The sequence below is a fragment of the Saccostrea echinata genome, unplaced genomic scaffold (genome assembly GCF_033153115.1).
Source record: "Saccostrea echinata isolate AGI-Se365-2 ecotype Australia unplaced genomic scaffold, CSIRO_AGI_Sech_v1 ptg000047l, whole genome shotgun sequence".
Classification (NCBI taxonomy): Eukaryota; Metazoa; Mollusca; class Bivalvia; order Ostreida; family Ostreidae; genus Saccostrea; species Saccostrea echinata.
The window spans coordinates 4,004,471-4,027,753 of record NW_026889796.1 but is presented as its reverse complement, the minus strand read 5'-3'; the positions used below and the strand labels follow the sequence as shown (position 1 = coordinate 4,027,753).

The following is a 23,283-nucleotide window of genomic DNA, read 5'->3' as shown; positions in this document are numbered from 1 at the left end:
CAAGTGATCAATGTAAGTCAGAAACCTGACAGTCTAAAAAAATAAGCACTTCGGTTTTAAAGAAGCTACAAGTGAAGCAGAAAATATAAAGAGTTTACAGGTTTAAAAACAAAGAAGGGAGAATATCTATTCAAATACTGATCATGTACATTGTACATTTACATAACGTTTCACTTTCATAGCTAGAACAATCACAGTGTGAAGATATTTTATTAAAAAAACCCTGCAAAACACACACACACTCTCTCTCTCTCTCTGTGTATGAAACAACACCACATACGTGTTTTTGCTATTATACACTATCATTAGATGCACCTAGCTGGTCTGAAGATAGGTCACACTTTCTGTAAATAAATGATTCAGAGGCCTCCTCCCAGATTTCTCAATCTTCGGCATAGACTGTACGAGAAATAACGACAGCACTTGCTACATAACCATATGCTTTGGAAAGCTGATCAAATCTCCTATTATATAGAAGTTCTAAAGACAATTTATTTCGCAAACCGCTATTGAAATAACGCTCACTAATGAAATAATTATTTCAGTAGTGGTTGAGAATGCATTTCAAACCCAACTTAACGTTGCTACCAACATTGAAACAATATCCACTTTTGAAATAAATACAAGGATTAAAATTTTTATTATATTATCAACAAGGATTAGGATAAGCAATATGAACGAATGATTCTATTGTTAAGTAATACTGGGATACATATTTTAATCTATATTGAAGAATAAGATTAAACGTATCCCAATTTTGCGTTATTATAATGGTCATCTCAAAAAATGTATGTACGAGGGGTGATCAAAAAGTTCGCGAACTAATTGAATTATTTTCATAAAAGAAATAAAATTAGGTTTCAGTGTTGATAGTCCTCTCCGATTTTAAAGCACATCTGCCACCATTCTGCCCATGCGCGAATCACTTGATCCAGGCGGTCAAATGACATGCTTCGTTGAGTTCTGTTTTTTCCGAGTCTTATATTTCCTACCATGCAAGTTATTTTTTATTACAAGAATAGTCCATTTGTCACAAATGGCCAAATCTCTGTAATAGAATGGGTGGATAAGGATATCTTTTCCAAGAATGAGCATGGTGACGATCACAACTCGACTCCTTTGTCTTGGGTGCGTCGTTTATCGATTGTGGATAAAATATGGGCGCCTACTTTTTATTATATCTGATATGTTCAAAGTAAACGATATTTTAGGGATTTAATAACTTTATTAAATATATTAAATATTATTGAATATTAAAAATATAAAATATTCATTATGTTTCTAACTGTAACTTAGCGATCTTTAATAACAAATTGCTCAATTAAGGACAAATCTCTTCCCCAGCTTACTTTCGCTGGGCACCAGAACAAACATAATTTTTAACCACTGCCTTCCTTCACTAAAACAATCAATCCAATTAATGATTGAACTCCTGGTAAGGATTTTGTCTTCAGTCTCATAAACCTTGTACAATTTATTATATGCTACTGCAAAGGAACTTTCAAGATAACGTTGAACATTACAGACGTTCGTTGCTAAGGTACGACTGAGGCCACCATTTTTTGTCACAAGTTATCTACATATTGACGTCATTTTGGCATTGTGACGTCACAAACATGGAGCAAACATTACGTACCATCTCCTATCTATAGAACAATACAAGTTCGTTGCAAACCAACGAGTAGGTCTTCCGTTGGAGCTGAGGACAGGAAGAAGTGACATTGAGTCAAGGTCATGCGACATTCTAAGGTAACCAAGCAATCTTGTAAGGGGTATTAACTTGCAATATTTCACCAGTAGAAAAACAGTAAAGGAATGTACAGTTTCGCTGTCGGTGACCTTGAACTCGTTCAAATGACTGCGTCAAGCCATAACACACTGGTCATGAGCGAACCCCATTTTTGTATTATTGACTTGACAAGTTAACTTATGTTCCTTCAGATCATTCATCAGGTCAATCCGTATTTTCCTAAGTGACCTTGAATTAAATGAAGGCCATGATACATTCTGCATGATATCAGCAATACCCTTTTATGTGTTTCCGACTTGACAAGTTCACACATGTTTCTTAAGACCATACATCAAAATAAATACTTTATATAGTTGTAATTTATTAGGTTCATCTCTCTGCTTTAAAGGTTCATTGTAAATGTTTAATCCCCAATTTGGATATTGAAGAAGATGAAAGGTGAAAGACTGATGCCTCCATATGGCAGCATATGGTGAAGGTTTAAGTTTCTCAAATGCAAGTCAAACTTCATTCAAGGTCAAGAGATAAAAAATATTATTACCCATAGAAAGTCCTTGACAGATAGAATATAACTATGAAATATGAAAGTCTTAGTACCAACTGTTAAAAAATTATGGCCAAGGTTATTTTTTTTTAAACAAGGTCAAACTTAAAGGTCAAGAGTAAAGGGTCAAAATTGTTGGTACCCAAGGAAAGGTCTTTTTACACGGAATACGCATGCGGTATAAAAAGCCTTAGCACCATCAGCTCAAAAGTTATGACCAAGGTTAAAGTTTTTCAAAAGTAGGTCATAATCCAAGGTCAAGGTCAAAGGGTCAAAATTATTGACATACAATAAAAGTTCTTGTCATAAGAAATACACCTGTGAATTGTGAAAGCCTTATTGCTGGCCATTCAAAAATTATTATCAAAGTTTTTTTAATGTCGGTCAAACTCCAAGGTCAAAGTCAAATGGTCAAAAATATTTGTACTCAAGGAAAGGTCTTATCACAAGAAATACAGATTTGAAGTATGAAAGCCCCAGCAGTAACTGTTAAAAGTTATGGAAGGTTAAATTTTGGTAAAAGTTTGAAAAGTACATCAAACTCCAAGTTCAAGAGGTCAAATATGTTGGTAGGTACCTAAAGAAAGGTCTTGAATACACACATGAAAAATGAAAGCCATACTTCCAACCCATCAAAAGTTATGGGCAAGGTTGAAGTTTTTTTGCGGACAAACAGGCAAATTGACAGACGAACAGGACAACAGTATGCCTCCGGATCTTCGATAACGGGAGCATTAAAAATGTCGGCGTCTCTGGGTTTCCTCACTGGCCTTAAATCTGAAAACCCTATTGTACAAAGAAGAACAAGGTGCATTACGATAAGCTATTTCATCATGTTTTATAACGACCATTTTGGCTGCCTTACAACAAGATAAAAAAACAAGAAGTCTGTGCCAGTGCTCACTATAGCTAATAATACCCCTGCTCACATGTGAACTGTTATGAGTAGTTGCTGCGAAAACTGCGACGGAAAGGTAGGGACAGACGCACGGATATACAAGAAGTTGACATCAGATTCATACAAAAATGAATCCCACATTATGGCATGCCTAAAATTTCAAGCATCTGCGATGAGGAGATGCCGAGAAAACTGCGACAATAATTTGTTACGGACAGACGCACGGAAAAACAGGAAGATGAAATTGGATTCGTACAAAAATGAATCCCACCATATGGCATGCCAAACAAAGAGTGTGCTAAAATTTCAACCATCTGCGATGAGGAGGTGCTGAGAAAACTGGAAAGAAAATTTGTTGCGGACAGACAGCGTCGGACAGACGCACGGATAAACAGAGAGTTGACATTAGATTCGTACAAAAATGAATCCCACATTATGGCATGCCTAAACAAAAAGTTGGCTAAAATTATAAGCATCTGCAATTAGTAGTTACCGAGAAAACTGCGACGAAAATTTGGTACGGACAGACGCACGGATAAACAGGAAGTTGATGTCGGATTCCAATAAAAATAAATCCCACCATATGGTATGCCTAAACAAAGAGTGTGCTAAAAATGTCTGTTCATAATTTTTTGGTTGATGAAGCCTCTTCTTAGACATCTTCATATGCCAATTAGCAACTTACGTTCATAGAACTAAACTATTGTCAACGCAATTCACTAAACTGATTTTTTTCCTGCAGAAAATAGACAATAAAAGTTATTAAATAAAACATTATCTAGTTGGTACTCGCGATCGATTGAAATTACCCAGTTGGTTATTTAGCTGTAATTTTTATAATTACATCTACAAAGTTTAGCCTTTGCATGATCTGGAAGTCCATTCCTTTGTGTTTATTAATTTTTTTTTTACCTCGCCCTCTTTTTCGTTAGACAGAATCTTTGACTGCATGTTTTGAAAATAAGACATTTTTCATTTCCCTTTCATTTCCCTACTCGGAACCCCTTTCCTCGTTTAAATGTCTCCATTGAAGTGTATTGTAGCGTCACGGTAGCGACTGCGACGAGAAGTAGTTTTGAGATATCTTGCGGGAATTTTATCTTACGAAATCTCAAGAACACTTGAAGAGTTCAATAATGCAACTATGAATAAATTGAACGATCCCCTTTAAAGTTACATTCGTTCGTAAGATGTCGGTATTTCTCTACTATGAGTAAACAATTCTCAAAGAGACGTTAAACAAAGCTGAACAATTTCTAAAACGAGATAAGTTACTGACAAACAAGTTGATGAAATAAGAATATCATCAGTCTTGTTTACAGTCATCATTTCGCAAGTTCTATGGTCGATACAATGACCTTGAACAGCCTATCATTAAGTCAAACGCTGATGGACGTTTTTCATACTAATTCTTAGGCCGTTATTTACACACTGAATTGTCTGCGGATTTTTCCCGTTATTTTCCGAACATGTCAAAGAGCACACGGCGGTTGTGATCGGTTGGCAGGAGATGCTCACTCCTCCATGGCTACTGATCCGACCTCTGCTGGTTTAGAGTCCGTCTTTGCTGTGCTTCTGATTTGTTTTGTTTGAATAGACGTTTGAGCTTGAATACTGTTCGTAATATCCATATTTCATTGGTTATTTTATCGGTTTCTTATTTATACAACATATAATACACAGATTTTATTTATCAGGATATTTTGCTTTATAATCTGAAGCAGCATTTATATATATATATGAGACCTCAATATATCTAATTATTGTATACGTACTTTAACAGTATATTTACCCATTGATAACGTCAAATATTTGGCACAGTTTCATGTATCTCGAATAAAATATAACCCTTAGATGAAAGATATCCTCCAATAAAAGAAGGAAAGATAACTTGTAAACAGAAGGAATTATTGATGTATCTCTACTGAGTATCAGCAAATGTTTTCTTATCATCTAATTACAACGTTTTTAACGCTTTGTGGTCCTTTCATGTTAGTCCTGTATTCTGTGAGCTTTGTTTGACTTGAAAATCCAACATTTTGTAGTTGTAGCCGGTCCCAATAAATGTTTGCAGCAAAATATAAAATATATGCACAGCTAACCCTCCTTGAATCTAAATGATAATTGTAGGAAAATTGTTGCATTACATTCCTGTGTACATGTATATATTGATCTTTACCAATGGCATGTTAAAGAAGTTGAACAGAGTATCGCAGATGAAAAAATCCTCTAACATGTACAAAATCGGACGATTCATCTTGAAGACTTTTCCTCTTTTGCTAACCAAAACGATGCAAAGTGGTTAAAATATAGTCACTGTGATAACAAATATTGACAAGTTTACTGAAGATATATATTAATAAAAAAATTTTAACTCGAAACTCTCTTTCCTCACAAGCTTCCGATAAACATGGCGTTACAATATTAATATTTACACTAGATTGCCGTTAGTAATACTCAATTACGAGGATTAGTCCAAAGGTATTATCACAGCTGCTATTAAATTATTTATAATCAGATGTTAAAAAAAAAATTGACATACTATTGTCCCTATCTATTTTAATATTTGCCATAAAATTTTATTTGATTACATAAAATACCTTTTTTTAAAAAGTAAGACAACACAACTTTAGTTTTTGCCAATCGTCACACGTAACCAACTTGAAGGTCTTTTGACGTTACTTTTAGCACTCATTTTCAGTTCATCTGCTTTTTTAACGTCTCACGTGCTCCTACTGCTATTTTGCCAGAAAATGTTTGTTTTTAGTTGAAATTAAAATTATTTAAACTTTGGTCAAATATTATTTTTAAATTAATTCCTTTTGCTTAAATCTAATGTAGCATCCGATTCAAAATGAGTGTCGAAGAGAAAGACCATAACGATGTCGCTACAATTTGCCGTGGGGCGATAGATGAGACCCTATTTTTTGCTATATTATTTTATAAAGAACTGCATGTATCTAAATGAAATTTTAACGCAAATGTCAGAATAGATTTGGTTATTAGTTTGTATAGTATTGATGAAATATTTCGTTTTTTAAAAAGATTTTGTAGCAGTTGTAACATTACATTTGGATCAAACCACGTATTTTACATAAATACCGTATAACAGGTATTTTCTGCGGTTGGAGATTTTTGCGATTTAACCCCTTAAAGGTTGCAAATTAATTTCTGTGCTTTCAATTTCTGCGGTTGCACTATACCGCAAAAATTTATTTACGGGGTATGATTATGCACTAAACTTTATGAATTATCAGAACGCTGTCATGTTTACCTTTTATAAATTCATTAAGACATATTGATCAAAGGTGCATGAAAACTGGTATTAAGCTATTATGCTTAATTAAACTACTATCTTTTAGTTAGTTTTTGTAAAAATATTTCGAGTACCAATTGAAATGAATTAATGCAGTTTCAGTCCACTCCAACAACAATACAAATCTTTATTCTAACAAACGTTTTATGCGATCTATTAAAATACTAATATTTAAATATATGTAGATAATGATAATAAATGCATCCAAGCCACATGCTAAAATACATTTCTAGTTAACTGCCATCAAAATTAATTTGGTGTTTATAAGAAGCTAAAACAAACAGTTGCATAATGAAGTACCCCAAAGTTGAGGGTTAACAATCACAGGTGTCATGTGCATTGAGGCATAACTAATCCTGTCAGTCTTATGCATTAGGTGAAATTCACGAGACAGTCGAGCCACATTGTGTATACAAGCAGTAATTATTGTCTCAATATAAAACACATGTTTAAAAAGGAAAAGCTACCATGTGTTGTTTGCAGCTATCGGAGTTTGGACTAATAATTGCGAAATAGGTACAAGTAAAGATGTTTTTGTATCAACTTATTTAATTGATAACATTTACAGCTAGGAAGGTTTTGATTCAATATGTTTTGGACAAATCTTGACATCCTTCTATCCTTCTGTATTCAATAATCCAGAAGTGAAAAAAGAATTAGATAGATTACATGATCAGTACGTACTGGTCCCTGCTGACAAAGCAGGTAACAACATTGTATTTGTTTGTAAGGCTCATTATATTAAATGTATTTTAGAGGAACTTGGATTTAATTCTACAAGTGGTAATCCAACTTATACTCATAGTTCCCTTTCTAAGGAAGAAATTCTTCAAAATCATATGTCAGTTTTGAATATTTTTAATATTCCAAACAACCAAAATGAATTCGAATTACCATATTTATATTGGATTCCGAAACTTCATAAAAATCCTTACAAACAAAGATACATAGCGAGTTCCACTAAATGTTCAACCAAGCCTCTATCTTTACTCCTCACTAAGATATTAACAGTGGTGAAGGAGAAACTTCAAGAGTACTGTGCAACAATATATTCGAGAAGTGGTGTAAATCAGATGTGGATACTTAAAAATTCCAAGGAACTTTTGGAAAATTTGAAATCACAAGATTTTACCAAAATCAACAGCTTAAAAACTTACGACTTTTCAACTTTATATACAACCATTCCCCACGATAAATTAAAGTCCAGGCTTTTTGATATCATTGACAGCTGCTTTTTCAATAAAAATGGAACTCGTAAATATACTTACCTTGTCATTGGTCATTTGCCAAATTATTTTTTTAAAAAGCATTCTGATTGTACACACAAGTACTCTGAAGTTGACATTAAAAAGATGCTTGAGTTTCTGATTGACAATATCTATGTGATTTTTGGAGACCAGGTCTTCCAACAATCTATTGGAATTCCTATGGGTACCAATTGCGCCCCGTTATTAGCAGACCTTTTTTTGTATTCATATGAAGCAGAATTTGTCCAAAATCTTGTACGTGAAAAGAAGAAAACACTTGCTGTGGCGTTCAACACGACATTTAGTTATATCGACGACGTATTGTCAATTTACATTGGCTATTTTCATTCTTATGTCGATACGATATATCCTGGTGAACTTGAGATAAAAGATACCACAGAGTCTGACACATCTGTTTCATATTTGGATATTTTACTTGAAAAAGACGTTAATGGTAATCTAACAACCAAGCTTTATGATAAACGTGATGACTTTAACTTTTCAATCGTCAACTTCCCTTACTTATGCAGCAATATACCTTCATCACCTGCATACGGGGTATATATCTCTCAGTTGATTCGATACGCAAGAGCATGCTCTACGTATGTACAATTTCTAAAACGAGGTAAATTATTGACAAATAAGTTGATGAAACAAGAATATCAGCTGTCTCGTTTAAAGTCATCATTTCTATGGTCGATACAATGACCTTGTCAGCAAATACAATTTATCATTGAGTCAAATGCTGACTGACGTTTTTCAAACTAATTGTTAGGCCATTATTTACACACTGAATTGTGGGCGGATTTTTCCGTTATTTCCCGATCATGACAAGGAGTACACGGCGGGTGTGACGGGTCGGCAGGGGATGCTCACTCCTCCATGGCACCTGATCCCACCTCTGATGTTTGTAGGTCCGTGTTTGCTCTGCTCCTATTTTGTATTGTTTAATGGACTTTTGAGCTTGAATACTGTTCGTTATCTCTATATATTTCATCTAAAATCTTCGAATTTCGATGACACCTGAATTTTCTCGCTAACGAGGATGTGGCTACACATGAGTCTGCGGACGAATCGATTTTAAAAACCTTGCGTTCCAAATAATTTTGCTGTGTCCAGGACGCAGGTTCTTACGTTAATAAGAACCCTGTCAGACATACGCACCACTTATCATAATTGCATGTACAAAATATCTGAACGAATATTGAAAAAAAATATTTTCGATTGTAATTTTTGCGGATTTGTCCTATCCGCAAAATTCCGCAAAAATTGGATAACGGCAGAAAATACCCGTTATACGGTATTGAAATTGCTGCAAAATTATTGAAACATGGCGATTTTCATGATTTTTTTCTGTTCAATAATTTTGTTTTATGTGGTTTCCTTGAACATTTTTTTATCATAAAAGAAAATAAACGAAAAAAAAAAAATAATAATAAAATACAGAGAAGCACGGAAGAGTTATTGATGAATGTGGAATAACGGACCGTAATCAAGCTCAAAAGTCCATTCAAACAATACAAATGAGGATTAGAGCAAATACACACCTTTAAACATCAGAGGTGGGATTAGGAACTATGAAGAAGTAAGCAACACCTTTTGAGCAGTCAACTCGCCGTTTGTCCTTGTCATGATCGGGAAAATGGAAAAATTGTAGACAATTCAGTGTGTAAATAATAGCCTAAGAATTAGTATGATGGACGTCAGTCCTACATATAAAAAATACATGGTTACTGTTTTAGAATATAAGCCATATTTGGACGAGGTAAGAAAACGTAAAAGAAGGCGAGGTTTGTCGAGCCATCTATCATGTTTTTGACCCAAGCGCAAATATCGCTTATAGTTCAAGGCACTAAATAGTTTACATTTTACCACCAAAATGAGCTATTTTAAACAAACTTAATCATATTTCAGCATTGACAAATAAAGCTTTGTGAGGCTCAAAATAAAATTTGCATTTTAGGAGAACTGGCATTTAATTCTGCAAGTGGTAATCCAACTGGTACCCAAAGCTTCTTTTCTAAAGATATTCTTCAAAATCATATGTAACTTTTAATTTTTTTTTTTAATATTTCCAACAATAAAAATGAATTTGAATTACCATGCCTATACTGGATTCCTAAGTCTTATAAACGATAAATAAAAGATATCACAGAGTCTGACACCTCTGTTTCATATTTGGATATTTTATTAGAGAAAGACACAAATGGCAAACTAATCAAAAAAAAAAAATGATTAATGTAATAACGTCAAATTTTCCATCGTCCTCTTCCCTTATTTATGTAGTAATATAGCATTATCACCTACATATGGAGTTTATATCTTCCAGTTGATTCCATACGCGAGAGCATGTTCTACTTACGTACAATTTCTAAACGAGGCAAGCTATTGACAAATAAGTTGATAATATTAAATGTTAATTTCCAACTAACAACTAAACTATTGACAAACGGGATGATTTCCGAATCGACCACTTCATACATGTATTTATGTAGTAAAATCTACAATCACCTGCATAATTATGGTGTGTAAGTCAATAACTTATTCGGTACCCTAGAGCATGTTCTGTATACAATGAACTTTTTAACAGACAGGATACTGACAAAATAAGATGATGTATCGGGGCTTTCAACAATCTTAATCAAAGTCAGCATTTCGAAAAATCATGGGTCATTATAATAACCATGTATGCAAATACATTTTCCCCATTTTTACAAAATTTTGCAAGGTTATACACTTTGTAATTTTAGAATCTTAATAACTTAAACAAATACAAAAATCCATGGATGCCATAACTTTCATCAATACGGAACATTAAAGCCTAGGAAGAAATATAATTGTTTGAAAAAAAATGTTCAGACAAATAGGGTAATGGTTCTGATAAGTTTGGTTTTTCGTTCGGACGAACAAGATATTTTAGGTGGACAAATTACTTCTTCCTTCGTACGAATTAAATACACTTAAAAGAAAATTAATTACATTGTTTTTGAATTGTTCAGACGAGATGGGTATTTGCTTCGACAACTTAGCGAATAATATATTTGTTCGAACATATTTGATGTTTCTTCTTTATACAAGATTTATCATTTCTCTGGTAAAGGAAAGCAGGTATGAAAATCAAAGATGGTACATGTATAAAGCACATGGATTAATTGCACTTTGGGGACGAAATATGGATATCTGCATGATCAAGATTTTTTATTGACTCCATTCCTTTGCCGTTTTTCGAGTTTGATGGAAGTTTTACTTGCAATTTATGTTAAAATTGCTTGTATCTCCACTTTTGTTTAATATATACAATGGATAATTAAAATCAATGCTTTTTCTTTTGGATTGAATGAAAAAGTACCAAAAGTATCTAAAACATCTCACAATTCCTCTTATTCATAGTGTAAGATACTTTTTCTCTATGTCCGAAAAATACATGTTTGTACACTGTTAAAATCGTCGACTTAAAATTACATACACTCAAATGCAACTTGATCAACAGATATGTCTTTCACTAATTAAGAATTTTCAACTGCCAATGAATACATGTTTAATTACAACTGCAAGCCAGTAGGAAAAGAAGAGCCTTTGGCCAAGAATCAACAAAATGGGAGCTAACACTCATTGGAAATTGTTAATTAGTGAAAGACAGATAGATAGACATCATGAACAATTCTCTCTCTCTCTCTCTGGAATATATTTAAAAAATCTTCTTAAAAACAATGTTGCATTTGTCAAAACAAAAATTGAAGCATTTCCACATAGTGTAGATTGAAGTCGATTAATGTTGTCAATTTATCATAAAAGACAGATCATTTTATTCAAGAGATTTAATGAGACCAACATACCATCCCTGAATCTTCATTTTACGTATACCTCAGGTAAGCATTTTGGTCAACGGGCCTTTTGATTAATAATTCTTAATCTTTTTAATCATAAAAAATTACATATATGTCCCTAACAAAATCTACAGGGGGTCATTATCCTACGGGCGTCATTTTTCTTCACGTATGGTATACAGATTTTAAGGGTAATGCCACTCTTATCACAGGCAAAACGGTTATTTTTCGACGTCGAATAATGACCGGGGGTCATTTTTTGACATCGAAAAATGACCTCGGTCATTATTCTATGGTTCCTTATGCGTTCTTACACCGGGCAGCAAATTAAGACCTGTACTCGGTTTTTACGGCCTAGGAGCAGATTGTTGGATCTTTTTTCTTGCCAGCGTTTACTGTAACACGGGACCTCGGTTTATGCGTTCTCAAAAGAGGGTTGAGTGGAATTCGAACCCGCGACGTAAGGATCGATCAACTTCTTACTCCACGACTCTAGATCAACATTCTAACCTCTGCGGCGGGCGACCATGGTTGGTTGCGAAAGCTGAATTTACACCTTTCCAAAACTACACTGTCAAAATAAAAGTACCTGTACTGCTCTTGAATTTAGATATATGAATTAAAGCAATACGCACCTACACCAAAAAGGCAGGGAACGGTGTCGTAATAAACAAAGTGTTAATGTTTTCTTTTGTGAAATCATCTGTTCCAATTTCATTTTCAAACAATGTGAAAAGTAAATACTGAATCCCTTAATGATGAAAGTACTATTTTACATGCAAGGGATTTTAACAGTTATCCTTTAGAAACTTGGATTTGCGATTTTAAAAAAAAATCTACTGATGCAAAACAGATTTGTATTCTTAATGGATTTTTTAGAAATCGATCACTGTTATCTGTATTTTTTTTATGAACCAGTGGTGTCAAGTTTTACTGTATGTTCAATATATTGATAAACTACAATATATTATTAAACTTTGAAGCATATTCAATTATATCTTTAACATGCATCAGATAGTGTTTCACATCAAAAAGATGTGTAAAGCAAGGAAGGCTCTATAAGAAAGCATAATGGTTAAAAACTACATAACTTTATTTCAAAGCATACTTATGCTTACATGTATCATCAATTCAGTGGTATTTATTCTTTTAAAAACAATTATCTCAGATGTAAGGAAAAAATAACTCTTTTTTCTAGTTGACTAGATTTATTTAAAGTTTAGCGTATCTGGTCCCGGTGACATTATTTTTGACAAATATGGGAGCAGCCGCCGGGGAGTCTCTCCAACAATCAATAAGTCTAATGTGGCGACCCCAATTGGGCTGAATTGTACACTGGGTACATTTTAAATTGTCAAAGTCATAAATAGTAGTTTGGACTGGTTCCTTTGTTTCTTTTGACATGACAAAGTCTGGCATTCAATTTTTAAACGAAACTGTTGAACAGTCTGATTCCTTGCATTCTGCTTCTGGGATGAAACTCCAAAAAATGAACAAGAGAAGCAGGTTATGTTTGTTAGCTATTCATCCGATACCCAAAGTGACATGCATGATAATAAAACTGAATCATTTATAGATCGGTATCTTCTTCTGATAACTACTAAATTACATTTTATTTTGCCTTTGTCATTATTTTTTGTCTTGGGTTAAATATGTATGTGTTAACCAGCTGAATGTTTTGCGTGTTTGAACGAGATAAATTAAGTCCCTCGTTGATTGTCACTTGCACGGCAGATACTGTGTCGTTTGCAATTACATTGTAGTTGTCTGTCTCTTTTGCATGGCATAAAAGTTTTGTTCGTTTTGTTCAAACAATATATATCTAATCTTTTGATTTGTGTGAATAATTGTTTTTCATTACAAATAAGTAAATAAACTGAGATTTTTGATACTAATTTTCATTATTGAAATCATAGAATATTTTTCACTATCATGTAAATAGTAAATGTTATTTAGTTCTGATTTTTGCAAGCTGTAAATGAATTACATGAATAGTTTTTTAATAACATCGAGCCAATAACGGACGATTCAAATTTTAAAACATTTTCCTTTTTTCCACCATTTGTCTCTGTGAAGAATCAAAATGAACTTCACAACATGTGATAAATGTTTACTTTTGTCTTTTCAAAATAAAAAGGACACACATCTTTACTCTTCATTATAGATAAGGGACAAAAGGCACATTTTTTGTCTAGGCGCATGTTTTGTTTAATTGTTTAGACTCTACCAATTCTTACATGCTGGACATTATCTAAGAAGACTAGTACTGTAAGAATATATAAAAATTATAAAAATGACATTTACATGTACACATGTACCATATATATAAAGAGAAACAAAGGTAAACATTTCTCCACATCTGTGTAAAAGACTTTGCTTTTTCTAAATATGCCCTTCGAATCTACCTAACCTTTTTTTTTCAAATCTAATCTATTTTATCTTAAAGATTTAGTAATATATACGAGGGTTGTTCGAAAAGTTCGTGGACTACCGTCATAACTTTTATACTGAACGCCATATTATATCCAAATTTGGAAGAAATATTTCAACAGTAAATTCAAATGATGTGTATTAAATTTTTTTAAAATATCGTGGTTTATTTCAAACTTATTTAGACTTTAAAAATGCGAAAATCGGATCACAGAGCAGGTCAAAATTTTGTGATTTACAATCAAGACACTAAATAATGTCTGAAGTCATATCTTCTGTAAAATGATATAAAAACCGAAAAAATTCTACACTTTCAAATTAAGTATTGTTTCATCGTTTCTGATTCCAAATTGTGACTTAATATTTTGCTTCGTTGAAAAGAAATCAGTTTCAGAAGATAGGTAGTCCTCATTGAAAGACGTCGTAGAACGTCACGGAGCAGCAGTAAACCATACAGTTTTGTGCTGTACTCTGGAAAACTCCAGAAAAACTCTGAAAATGCCAGAGGAAGTAGGAAATATGTCAAAAGCGAGCCAAGCATGTGTGTGTGCATGGTACAAGCGGTATTTGAATGATAGACTACTCTGCTCAGACGATGGTGGTCTGTGAGAAAACGGATTATCTGTAAAAATCTTATCAAAAACATTGAAAAGTTAGTAACGACATGATAAGAGTTTGGCGCTTTACAGATGCTGATCTTGTGAAAGCACACTTATGCAGTGAAAAATATAACAATGACAAACAAAATAATGCTACTGGAACAATTGTTAGCAAAATAGATTTCAAGTGATAGAGAAACGTTTTTAATAAGTGCACTGGTATTGGGCAATAGTGTGTGAAATGTATAGGAGTAGTATTTTTGAAAACCTCATGTCGGTATGTTTTTGATGTTACAGTGTTGTTGAGTTTGCTCCGTGGTTACAAAACGTATTGATTTTAGAATTAAATAACATAAATTCTATTAAATAACATGGAATGAAACATTAGACTTAAACAAAATAAATATCTTTACATATGATGATGTGTTAATTCTAAATTTCTTGAAGTTAGTATAACGAAGATTGGCATAGTCCACGAACTTTCCGAACAACCCTCGTATATGCAACAGAAAAATGAATGTAAACAAACATATAAACATGGATATATATATATATATATATATATATATATATATATATATATATATATATATATATATATATATAGTACCAACCAGACCCAACCTGACACCCAAGCAGTCCCGGAAAGCAGTCCCCGGGACTGCTTTGGGACCGCTCTGGGACTGCTCTGGGACCGCTGTGGGACTGCTCTGGGACTGCTGTGGGACTGCTCTAGAAACCCTGGGACTGCTTTCTGGGACCGCTGGGACTGCTGGGACCGTTGTGGGACTGCTCTGGGACCGCTGTGGGACTGCTCTGGGACTGCTGTGGGACTGCTTTAGCAGTCCCAGAAAGCAGTCCCTGGGACTGCTCTGGGACTGCTTTGTGTCAGGTTGGGTTTGGTTGGTACTGTATATATATAATATATATATATATATATATATATATATATATATATATATATATATATATATATATATATAGAAAGCACTAAGAAATTCACTTTTTATAAGGATACCAACTTCCGCCCCAGCCCGGGGTTGTACTCTCGACCAACGGAACCTGTCTCCTAGCAGTACAGGGACAGCGCGCTAGACCGCTCGGCTATCTAGGCAAGTCAAAAATCTTGCCTTCGATGCCGATGGAATTCTCGCGGCGCTGCCCTACACTACACGGTCATTGAGAATGGAAGTGAGATACAGTTATTTGGACATTAGTTTTATTAGAGGATCGTTACCAATACACGTTGTAATGAAATTAATTTTTATTTATAAAGCACATTTTACAACAACTCTTAAACTAACATAACTGCCCTAAGTGAAGAAAAATTAATATAGAAAGCACTAAGAAATTCACTTTTTATAAGGATACCCACTTCCGCCCCAGCCCGGGGTTGAACTATATATATATTTACTTTTCAAGAAGTATTGTCAATTTTTCTGAGAATTAAGATGTTCCTAGATCTTTTCTTGAATATCTTTAATATAAATCAGATACTACTATAAAATAATAATTAAAAAACAGCTTAAAATATTGTTTATTTTTGAAGAAAATTTGATGAATATTTACCAACATGCAATTCATTGCCCAAAATTACACAGCCTGTAAAGAAAATACCACCAATTCTAAGTAGACTTGTAGTCTTTCAATGAGGATATTGATATTCATCGTGTTATCCACTAAAAACGAGATTTATTTTTTGTTCATTTGCTAAGAATCAAAATGGATGAAAAATTATACACAATATATAAAAATAGACAAATTTCCTTTGTCAAATAAGGTTCTGTTTCCCATTTCCTTATCCTAAGATTCACTCTCTGTACACAATTGTTTTTTTTTCCCCTAATTTAAGGGTTTGTCTGTAAATGTTAAATGTACATTTTTTTAAAATTAAATTTTAAGAATTTAAACCAAGTTTAGTCAAATACTCAACAGTTTATACTACAGCCTACGGTGAAATCACTTATTTTCGTAGAGGTTAATTTTCGTTAATCTCCTCACATGAAGAGACCGAGGAATTTATGTTCCCTACGAAGTGTTAAAATTCTAAACAACAGTAAAAAGTCTATCCTTTACCCACAATATCAAATGCTCTAGAAGCAAAATGTTTTCTTCAAACAACGAAAATTTGATCCCATGAATATAAGTGATTTTACAGTATTAAATCATGGATGAAGAATTATATTAGATTTAAAAAAAAACTTTCAAAAATACAATTTGATTCAGCTCCTTCGTAAAGATGTGTCACAGTAATACAAAGAGAATATGGATGTAGAAGTACAAATTACAACATAGACACGCCTCTTCTTCCGTTGAAAAATGCGTCAACTTCATAAAGTTACATATTACCACTTTCTCAATTTTGTTCAACTGAAACGGGAAAAAAGCAATATTACTAAAATACTCTTTCTACAATTAAAAAAAAAACTAAAAAAAAATGCATATGCATTATGCATATTTAAGTGTCATTGCGATGAATTCCTTTCACATCAGTTGCTAGTAGTCAATATGAAATCTGCATACATGAAATGAACGAATTAGTACATCAGGGATTCAATATACCAGATATATCTGCAGATGTTTATCAAGTTCGAATGGCCTGCGCTGCAAAGATGAAAGGGAGGGGATCTTAAAATTTCAGAAGTTTCTTTCTCATCTACATTTAAATGCGTACGTAAAGTTATAAGTTTGGATAAAAAATAATGTAAATAACATTTAAAAACCAAAAGGTATTCTCCATCTTGGAGTTTTTATGTGTATTTGTAGATTCATAGCATTGTTTTCGTCCCAAGCCTGAAAGAAAAGAGAAATGTAACTTACGGAGAGAGTTGTGGGCATTTTCCGCTATAAATTCAAAAGGTGTCGTTCAAAAAATTACAAAATATTATCAAGATTTATTTTGACAACCATTTACATGAAAAAAGATTTTTTTTTCTCCAAAATTCAACGATAAGTTTTTTTTCATTAAAAAAAATATCTAATTTAAAAAACACGCATTTTTTTTAAAACATGGCAAGATGAACCATAATTTTTCAGTTTAAATCCTTCAATTTTTTTTGTACCTCTACAAAATTACCTTGTTTGTGTGTTTAATTGTCAAACGAATGAGTCACTGAAAATTGACAGCTAGACTAACCTGGCATTTTTTAAAATCAAGGATTTTATAGGAGGGTTGTCCCAGAAAAACGCGAACTTTTTGAAAATTTCAGAAATTATTCGACCAAAAATAATTTTTTGCATGTTGTTGGAAAATATTTTAGGTATTTTGACAAAATATTTAAGGCTTGTAATGTCATAAGTATATAAAACAGCATTTAAAGGGTGTTAAATATCGGTGGTCGGCGCACGGCAATTTTTTTTTCACTTTTTAAAGTAGCATTGTCAATGAAGTTTTCTTTATTACCAGGCTATACGGAAATATAATGTCACAAAATTTACCTCCATAAATAATCTTTGATCTGGTGTACTCGTATATGAAAATTCACTAATTTGACATCATTAATGACAAATATATGACGTTATATGCCAAAACACTTTAAATTAGATATTGTCAAAAATGGTGATGTTTGACGATAATGTGGAGCACCAGATAATTATTCAGTACTGTGTTGATAGGGGTATGTCTCCTATCCATACGATAAAAGAGATGTTCACTATGGTAAAACAGAAACTTAAATCTCGGACACAGGTTTATCCCTAGTTGAAGAGGTTTGAGAATGGCTTGACTGGTTATTCGATAGATGAGGCATTTTGTAGACCAACAAAAATGAATACAAACTGATAGTCAGGAGATGTACGTCATAGGCCTAATTGAAGGCCGCCGGTAAACAATGCGAACTGTTAGGTTTATTATCGGGATTGAGAAATTGTCTATTAAAAGAAATAATTCCGCAATCTTTTGGTAACACTAGTATTTGAGATGTATAACTTGGTAAATAAAAGAAAACTAAATACAGTGCCGAAATTATGCTTAAACGAATTTTATCAGAAGCATATTTCCAGAGCAAATTCACAAAACGCCATGAGCTACGTTTTGACGTCGTCAGTGTTGCGTTGACAACTGATCTGTAAGATTCGTTTGCATGAGAGAAAAATGTTATTTATGGAGATACTTTATTGAAATTTTTATGCATTATTCAAAATATGTTGATTATGATGTATGCCAATTTTTAACTTTATTGTATCAGTGAAACAAAAGATATTGAAAACGTTCGCGTATCTCTGGGACAATTTTTAATTGATTTTAATTTATCTTTAAGTTTGAGATGGTACTGAGATCATGAATCGAACACGTATCTTTCGGTTGTAAAGCTTGTGCTTTCTCCATGCACTCGTCTACAAATCCAGCTAGCACAAAAACATTTTAAAAATGTTTTAACCCTTAAACTGTAATAAAATGTTTTGTGCTACCTGGGGTGGATGGTTATGCGATCAAAATCGGGTTGTTAATAACACATATCATTCTTATAAAGTGTATCAATTGTTCTTCATGAAATGTATGGAGATAACGAACAGTATTCAAGCTCAGAAGTCCATTAAACAATAGAAATTATGGAGCAGAGCAAACACGGACCTCTAAAACATCATAGGTGGGATCAGGTGCCATGGAGGAGTGAGCATCCCCTTTCGACTGGTCACACCCGCCGTGTGCTCCTACTCATGATCGGGAAATAACGGAAAAATCCGTAGACAATTCAGTGTGTAAATAATGGCCAAACATTAAGTATGAAAAACGTCGGTCAGCATTTGACTTAATAATTAATTGTATTTTGCTGACAAGGTCATTGTATCGATTCATCTATTTTAAAATTTCGGAAAATAGGATGACCTACACAACTAAGGGGATGGAAGCATAGAGTTATTTCACTTTGATCAGTGAACTTCTGAAAACGGTTTTGTTGATATAAAAAAGTTATAAAAAGAAAAACAGAAAAGTATTTATTTGCATAATAATTAGAAAGACAGGTATGCTGAATGTTATTTGGCCAATTGTAAGCTAAGGAAAAAGAAAAAAAAACCCAATATGACATAAAATATTTCGGATAAAAAATGACGTGGTATGATTAAGAATACAATTTACATATAAATTTAAATAAATATCAGGGGTAATCTTTCTTTTCTTCCTTTTTATTTCAAGCATGGAGAAATAATGCAGTTGCGCAAATAATCAAGGATAGGAATTGGTTATTATAAAGACACCACAATGGAGCCCCTATTTATATTTTGCCTTTAAATACATAAGGATCGTATTCATTTTGACGCTTAAGTATTAACGTCGAATATAACTTCACCTTAAATATTTAGTTGAAATCGTAAAAGATTAATTACTAGGCAAAATTAAATAATATGTTTAATTTTGCCTAGTAATTGACAGACGAGTTCTAGTCGGCACTAGTAATATGTAAAAGACATTATCTCTTTTTAAGTGACATATTTCGTTAAAACAGTTATTGAGCATACACGTATGATAAACACTGTTATTTTGAAAAGAAATAAAAGAACTGCAAACTATTTGAGTTTGTTTATATTTCTTCATTTCTTTTCAAAAGCAGTAAAACGTACAATTAAAAAATCAAGCATTAGTTTATGGTTCCAATAATCTTAACAAGAACAAGACAGGATAAAGAAATTTTACACAAAGCAGTAAAGATGTATAAAAATCATTGGGCTGTGTTGATTTTCACTTATCCTACTCTGAACTTAATCTTTTTTATTCACCAAACATCAACTCCAATTATTTTTACACGATCCTTACTATGCTATTTTGTAAATGAATAACATATTTCAGACATATAATGAAACAATGAATAATCGAAGTTAGGAACCTTTAAAAACGGGAAGATGTCTAATAAAGTTCCACAACGGACTTAAGTTTGAAAATACCCTTTCTTTTCCAAACGGAAAAATATAATTTTTATTTTCTTTGTAAATGAACTCGTTAACTTTTGCATCTACTTGCTGTTTTATCTCTTAAGACATTATAAATCATTAATTTTTTAATCAATGAAATCACTTTATGTTCAAGATTCCCTTACAGACGGACAACACAGAAGGGGAAATAACTCTTACGATTTCAACTAAATATTTAAGGTGAAGTTATATTCGACGTTAATACTTAAGCGTCAAAATGAATACGATCCTTATGTATTTAAAGGCAAAATATAAATAGGGGCTCCATTGTGGTGTCTTTATAATACCCAATTCCTATCCTTGATTATTTGCGCAACTGCATTATTTCTCCATGCTTGAAATAAAAAGGAAGAAAAGAAAGATTACCCCTGATATTTATTTAAATTTATATGTAAATTGTATTCGTGATCATACCACGTCATTTTTTATCCGAAATATTTTATGTCATATTGGTTTTTTTTTCTTTTTCCTTAGCTTACAATTGGCCAAATAACATTCAGCATACCTGTCTTTCTAATTATTATGCAAATAAATACTTTTCTGTTTTTCTTTTTATAACTTTTTTATATCAACAAAACCGTTTTCAGAAGTTCACTGATCAAAGTGGAATAACTCTATGCTTCCATCCCCTTAGTTGTGTAGGTCATCCTATTTTCCGAAATTTTAAAATAGATGAATCGATACAATGACCTTGTCAGCAAAATACAATTAATTATTAAGTCAAATGCTGACCGACGTTTTTCATACTTAATGTTTGGCCATTATTTACACACTGAATTGTCTACGGATTTTTCCGTTATTTCCCGATCATGACAAGGAGCACACGGCGAGTGTGACCGGTGGGATGGGGATGCTCACTCCTCCATGGCACCTGATCCCACCTATGATGTTTTAGAGGTCCGTGTTTGCTCTGCTCCATAATTTCTATTGTTTAATGGACTTCTGAGCTTGAATACTGTTCGTTATCTCCATACATTCCATGAAGAACAATTGATACACTTTATAAGAATGATATGTGTTATTAACAACCCGATTTTGATCGCATAACCATCCACCCCAGGTAGCACAAAACATTTTATTACAGTTTAAGGGTTAAAACATTTTTAAAATGTTTTTGTGCTAGCTGGATTTGTAGACGAGTGCATGGAGAAAGCACAAGCTTTACAACCGAAAGATACGTGTTCGATTCATGATCTCAGTACCATCTCAAACTTAAGATAAATTAAAATCAATTAAAAATTGTCCCAGAAATACGCGAACATTTTCAATATCTTTTGTTTCACTGATACAATAAAGTTAAAAATTGGCATACATCATAATCAACATATTTTGAATAATGCATAAAAATTTCAATAAAGTATCTCCATAAATAACATTTTTCTCTCATGCAAACGAATCTTACAAATCAGTTGTCAACGCAACACTGACGACGTCAAAACGTAGCTCGTGGCGTTTTGTGAATTTGCTCTGGAAATATGCTTCTGATAAAATTCGTTTAAGCATAAATTCGGCACTGTATTTAGTTTTCTTTTATTTACCAAGTTATACATCTCAAATACTAGTGTTACCAAAAGATTGCGGAATTATTGCGTGGACCGTGAGGTCCACGCAGAAAATATATTAGCGGGGTTAAACCGGATGCCATGGGCTTACGTCAGGCCAGGCATGCGCGAGAATGCTAGAGAGTTCGCCTCTAAGACAACTTGTCCTTAGAACAATTCGCCCTTTTCGAATTAGAATATGCCAATCATTGGCGAACCTCGCTCTAAAATCTGCACATCGTATTTAGGTATTCTTTGGCGTAACCAAGATCTTAATTTCTCTTTAATACATATACCCTTATATACAAACTAAATTCTATGGTACAAGCATTTTGAATAAGTAGGAAGAACTTATATAGATAGCTTAACAGCTTGAACATGTTGAATTAAAAATACGAGGTTTTAAAAGATAGTCTTTACCATGTTTACCGGCATTAGTTTCGTGCATCAAGGTTCGCAAAATAATTTGATAGACAGCAATCCAAATATAGCTTGATAAAGGCCTGTAGCAACGTTTTCCCATGTGGGGGAGAGGGAGATACATAAAAAACCCTGCATACTACAGATCTGTGCTACACGTGTACCATAGTTCTTTCCAATAATAGGATATCTTCCGAATGTATAAATCTAGTACCCAGCCGTTATGCATTACATGTATCGAAAAAGCCCGATTTTTTTAAATGGCAAAACTATAGGCCAATCGGGAATAAAATTTAACAACTTTGCTATGAAAGTACAATCACTCAAAGTAGGCATATCATTATTGAAAATGTTAACGAAAGGTAAACCTGAGCCACCTTTCAGAGTAACCAATGATCTCGTCCATGGATGTATTGACGGTCTTTGTAACAAGAATAGATATGGGTTACCCCATATCCAAGATATTCGACTTTTAATATACTCCAATTTTCACTAGAAAAAAAATGCACATATTTCTTCATGTCTGTAGCAAATACCGTCACCAGTCTAAGCGTCACTAGCAAACAGTGCACACACCTGTGCTTGCAAGACCAAATAGTCTAGGTCTACACACGTGCGATGAGATTGTCAATCGCATCTTCTCAGACCTTCTGGCGAGCTCGGAAAAACACGTTGTTTTGCCGAGAAGTTACGATTGCAGGTGTTGACATGTATATTAACAATTCCGTTATTTAAAAAGAGATAGGGGAAAAAACCACATACAAAATTAATTTTTTTTGTGTTTTTAAATTGATCGGGGTA

The 23,283-nt window shown here is 33.2% G+C and overlaps 1 protein-coding gene across 1 annotated transcript in view; it reads right to left on the bottom strand.

Annotated features, from left to right (window-relative positions):
* Positions 1-14,876: 14,876 nt before the first annotated feature.
* LOC133202675 (putative serine protease F56F10.1) overlaps positions 14,877-23,283 on the bottom strand; it is a 328,774-nt gene continuing 320,367 nt past the window's right edge. The window contains exon 11 of the mRNA XM_061338531.1: positions 14,877-14,897. The gene's annotated coding sequence lies outside the window, so the exon portion shown is untranslated. The remainder of the gene's footprint in view (positions 14,898-23,283) is intronic.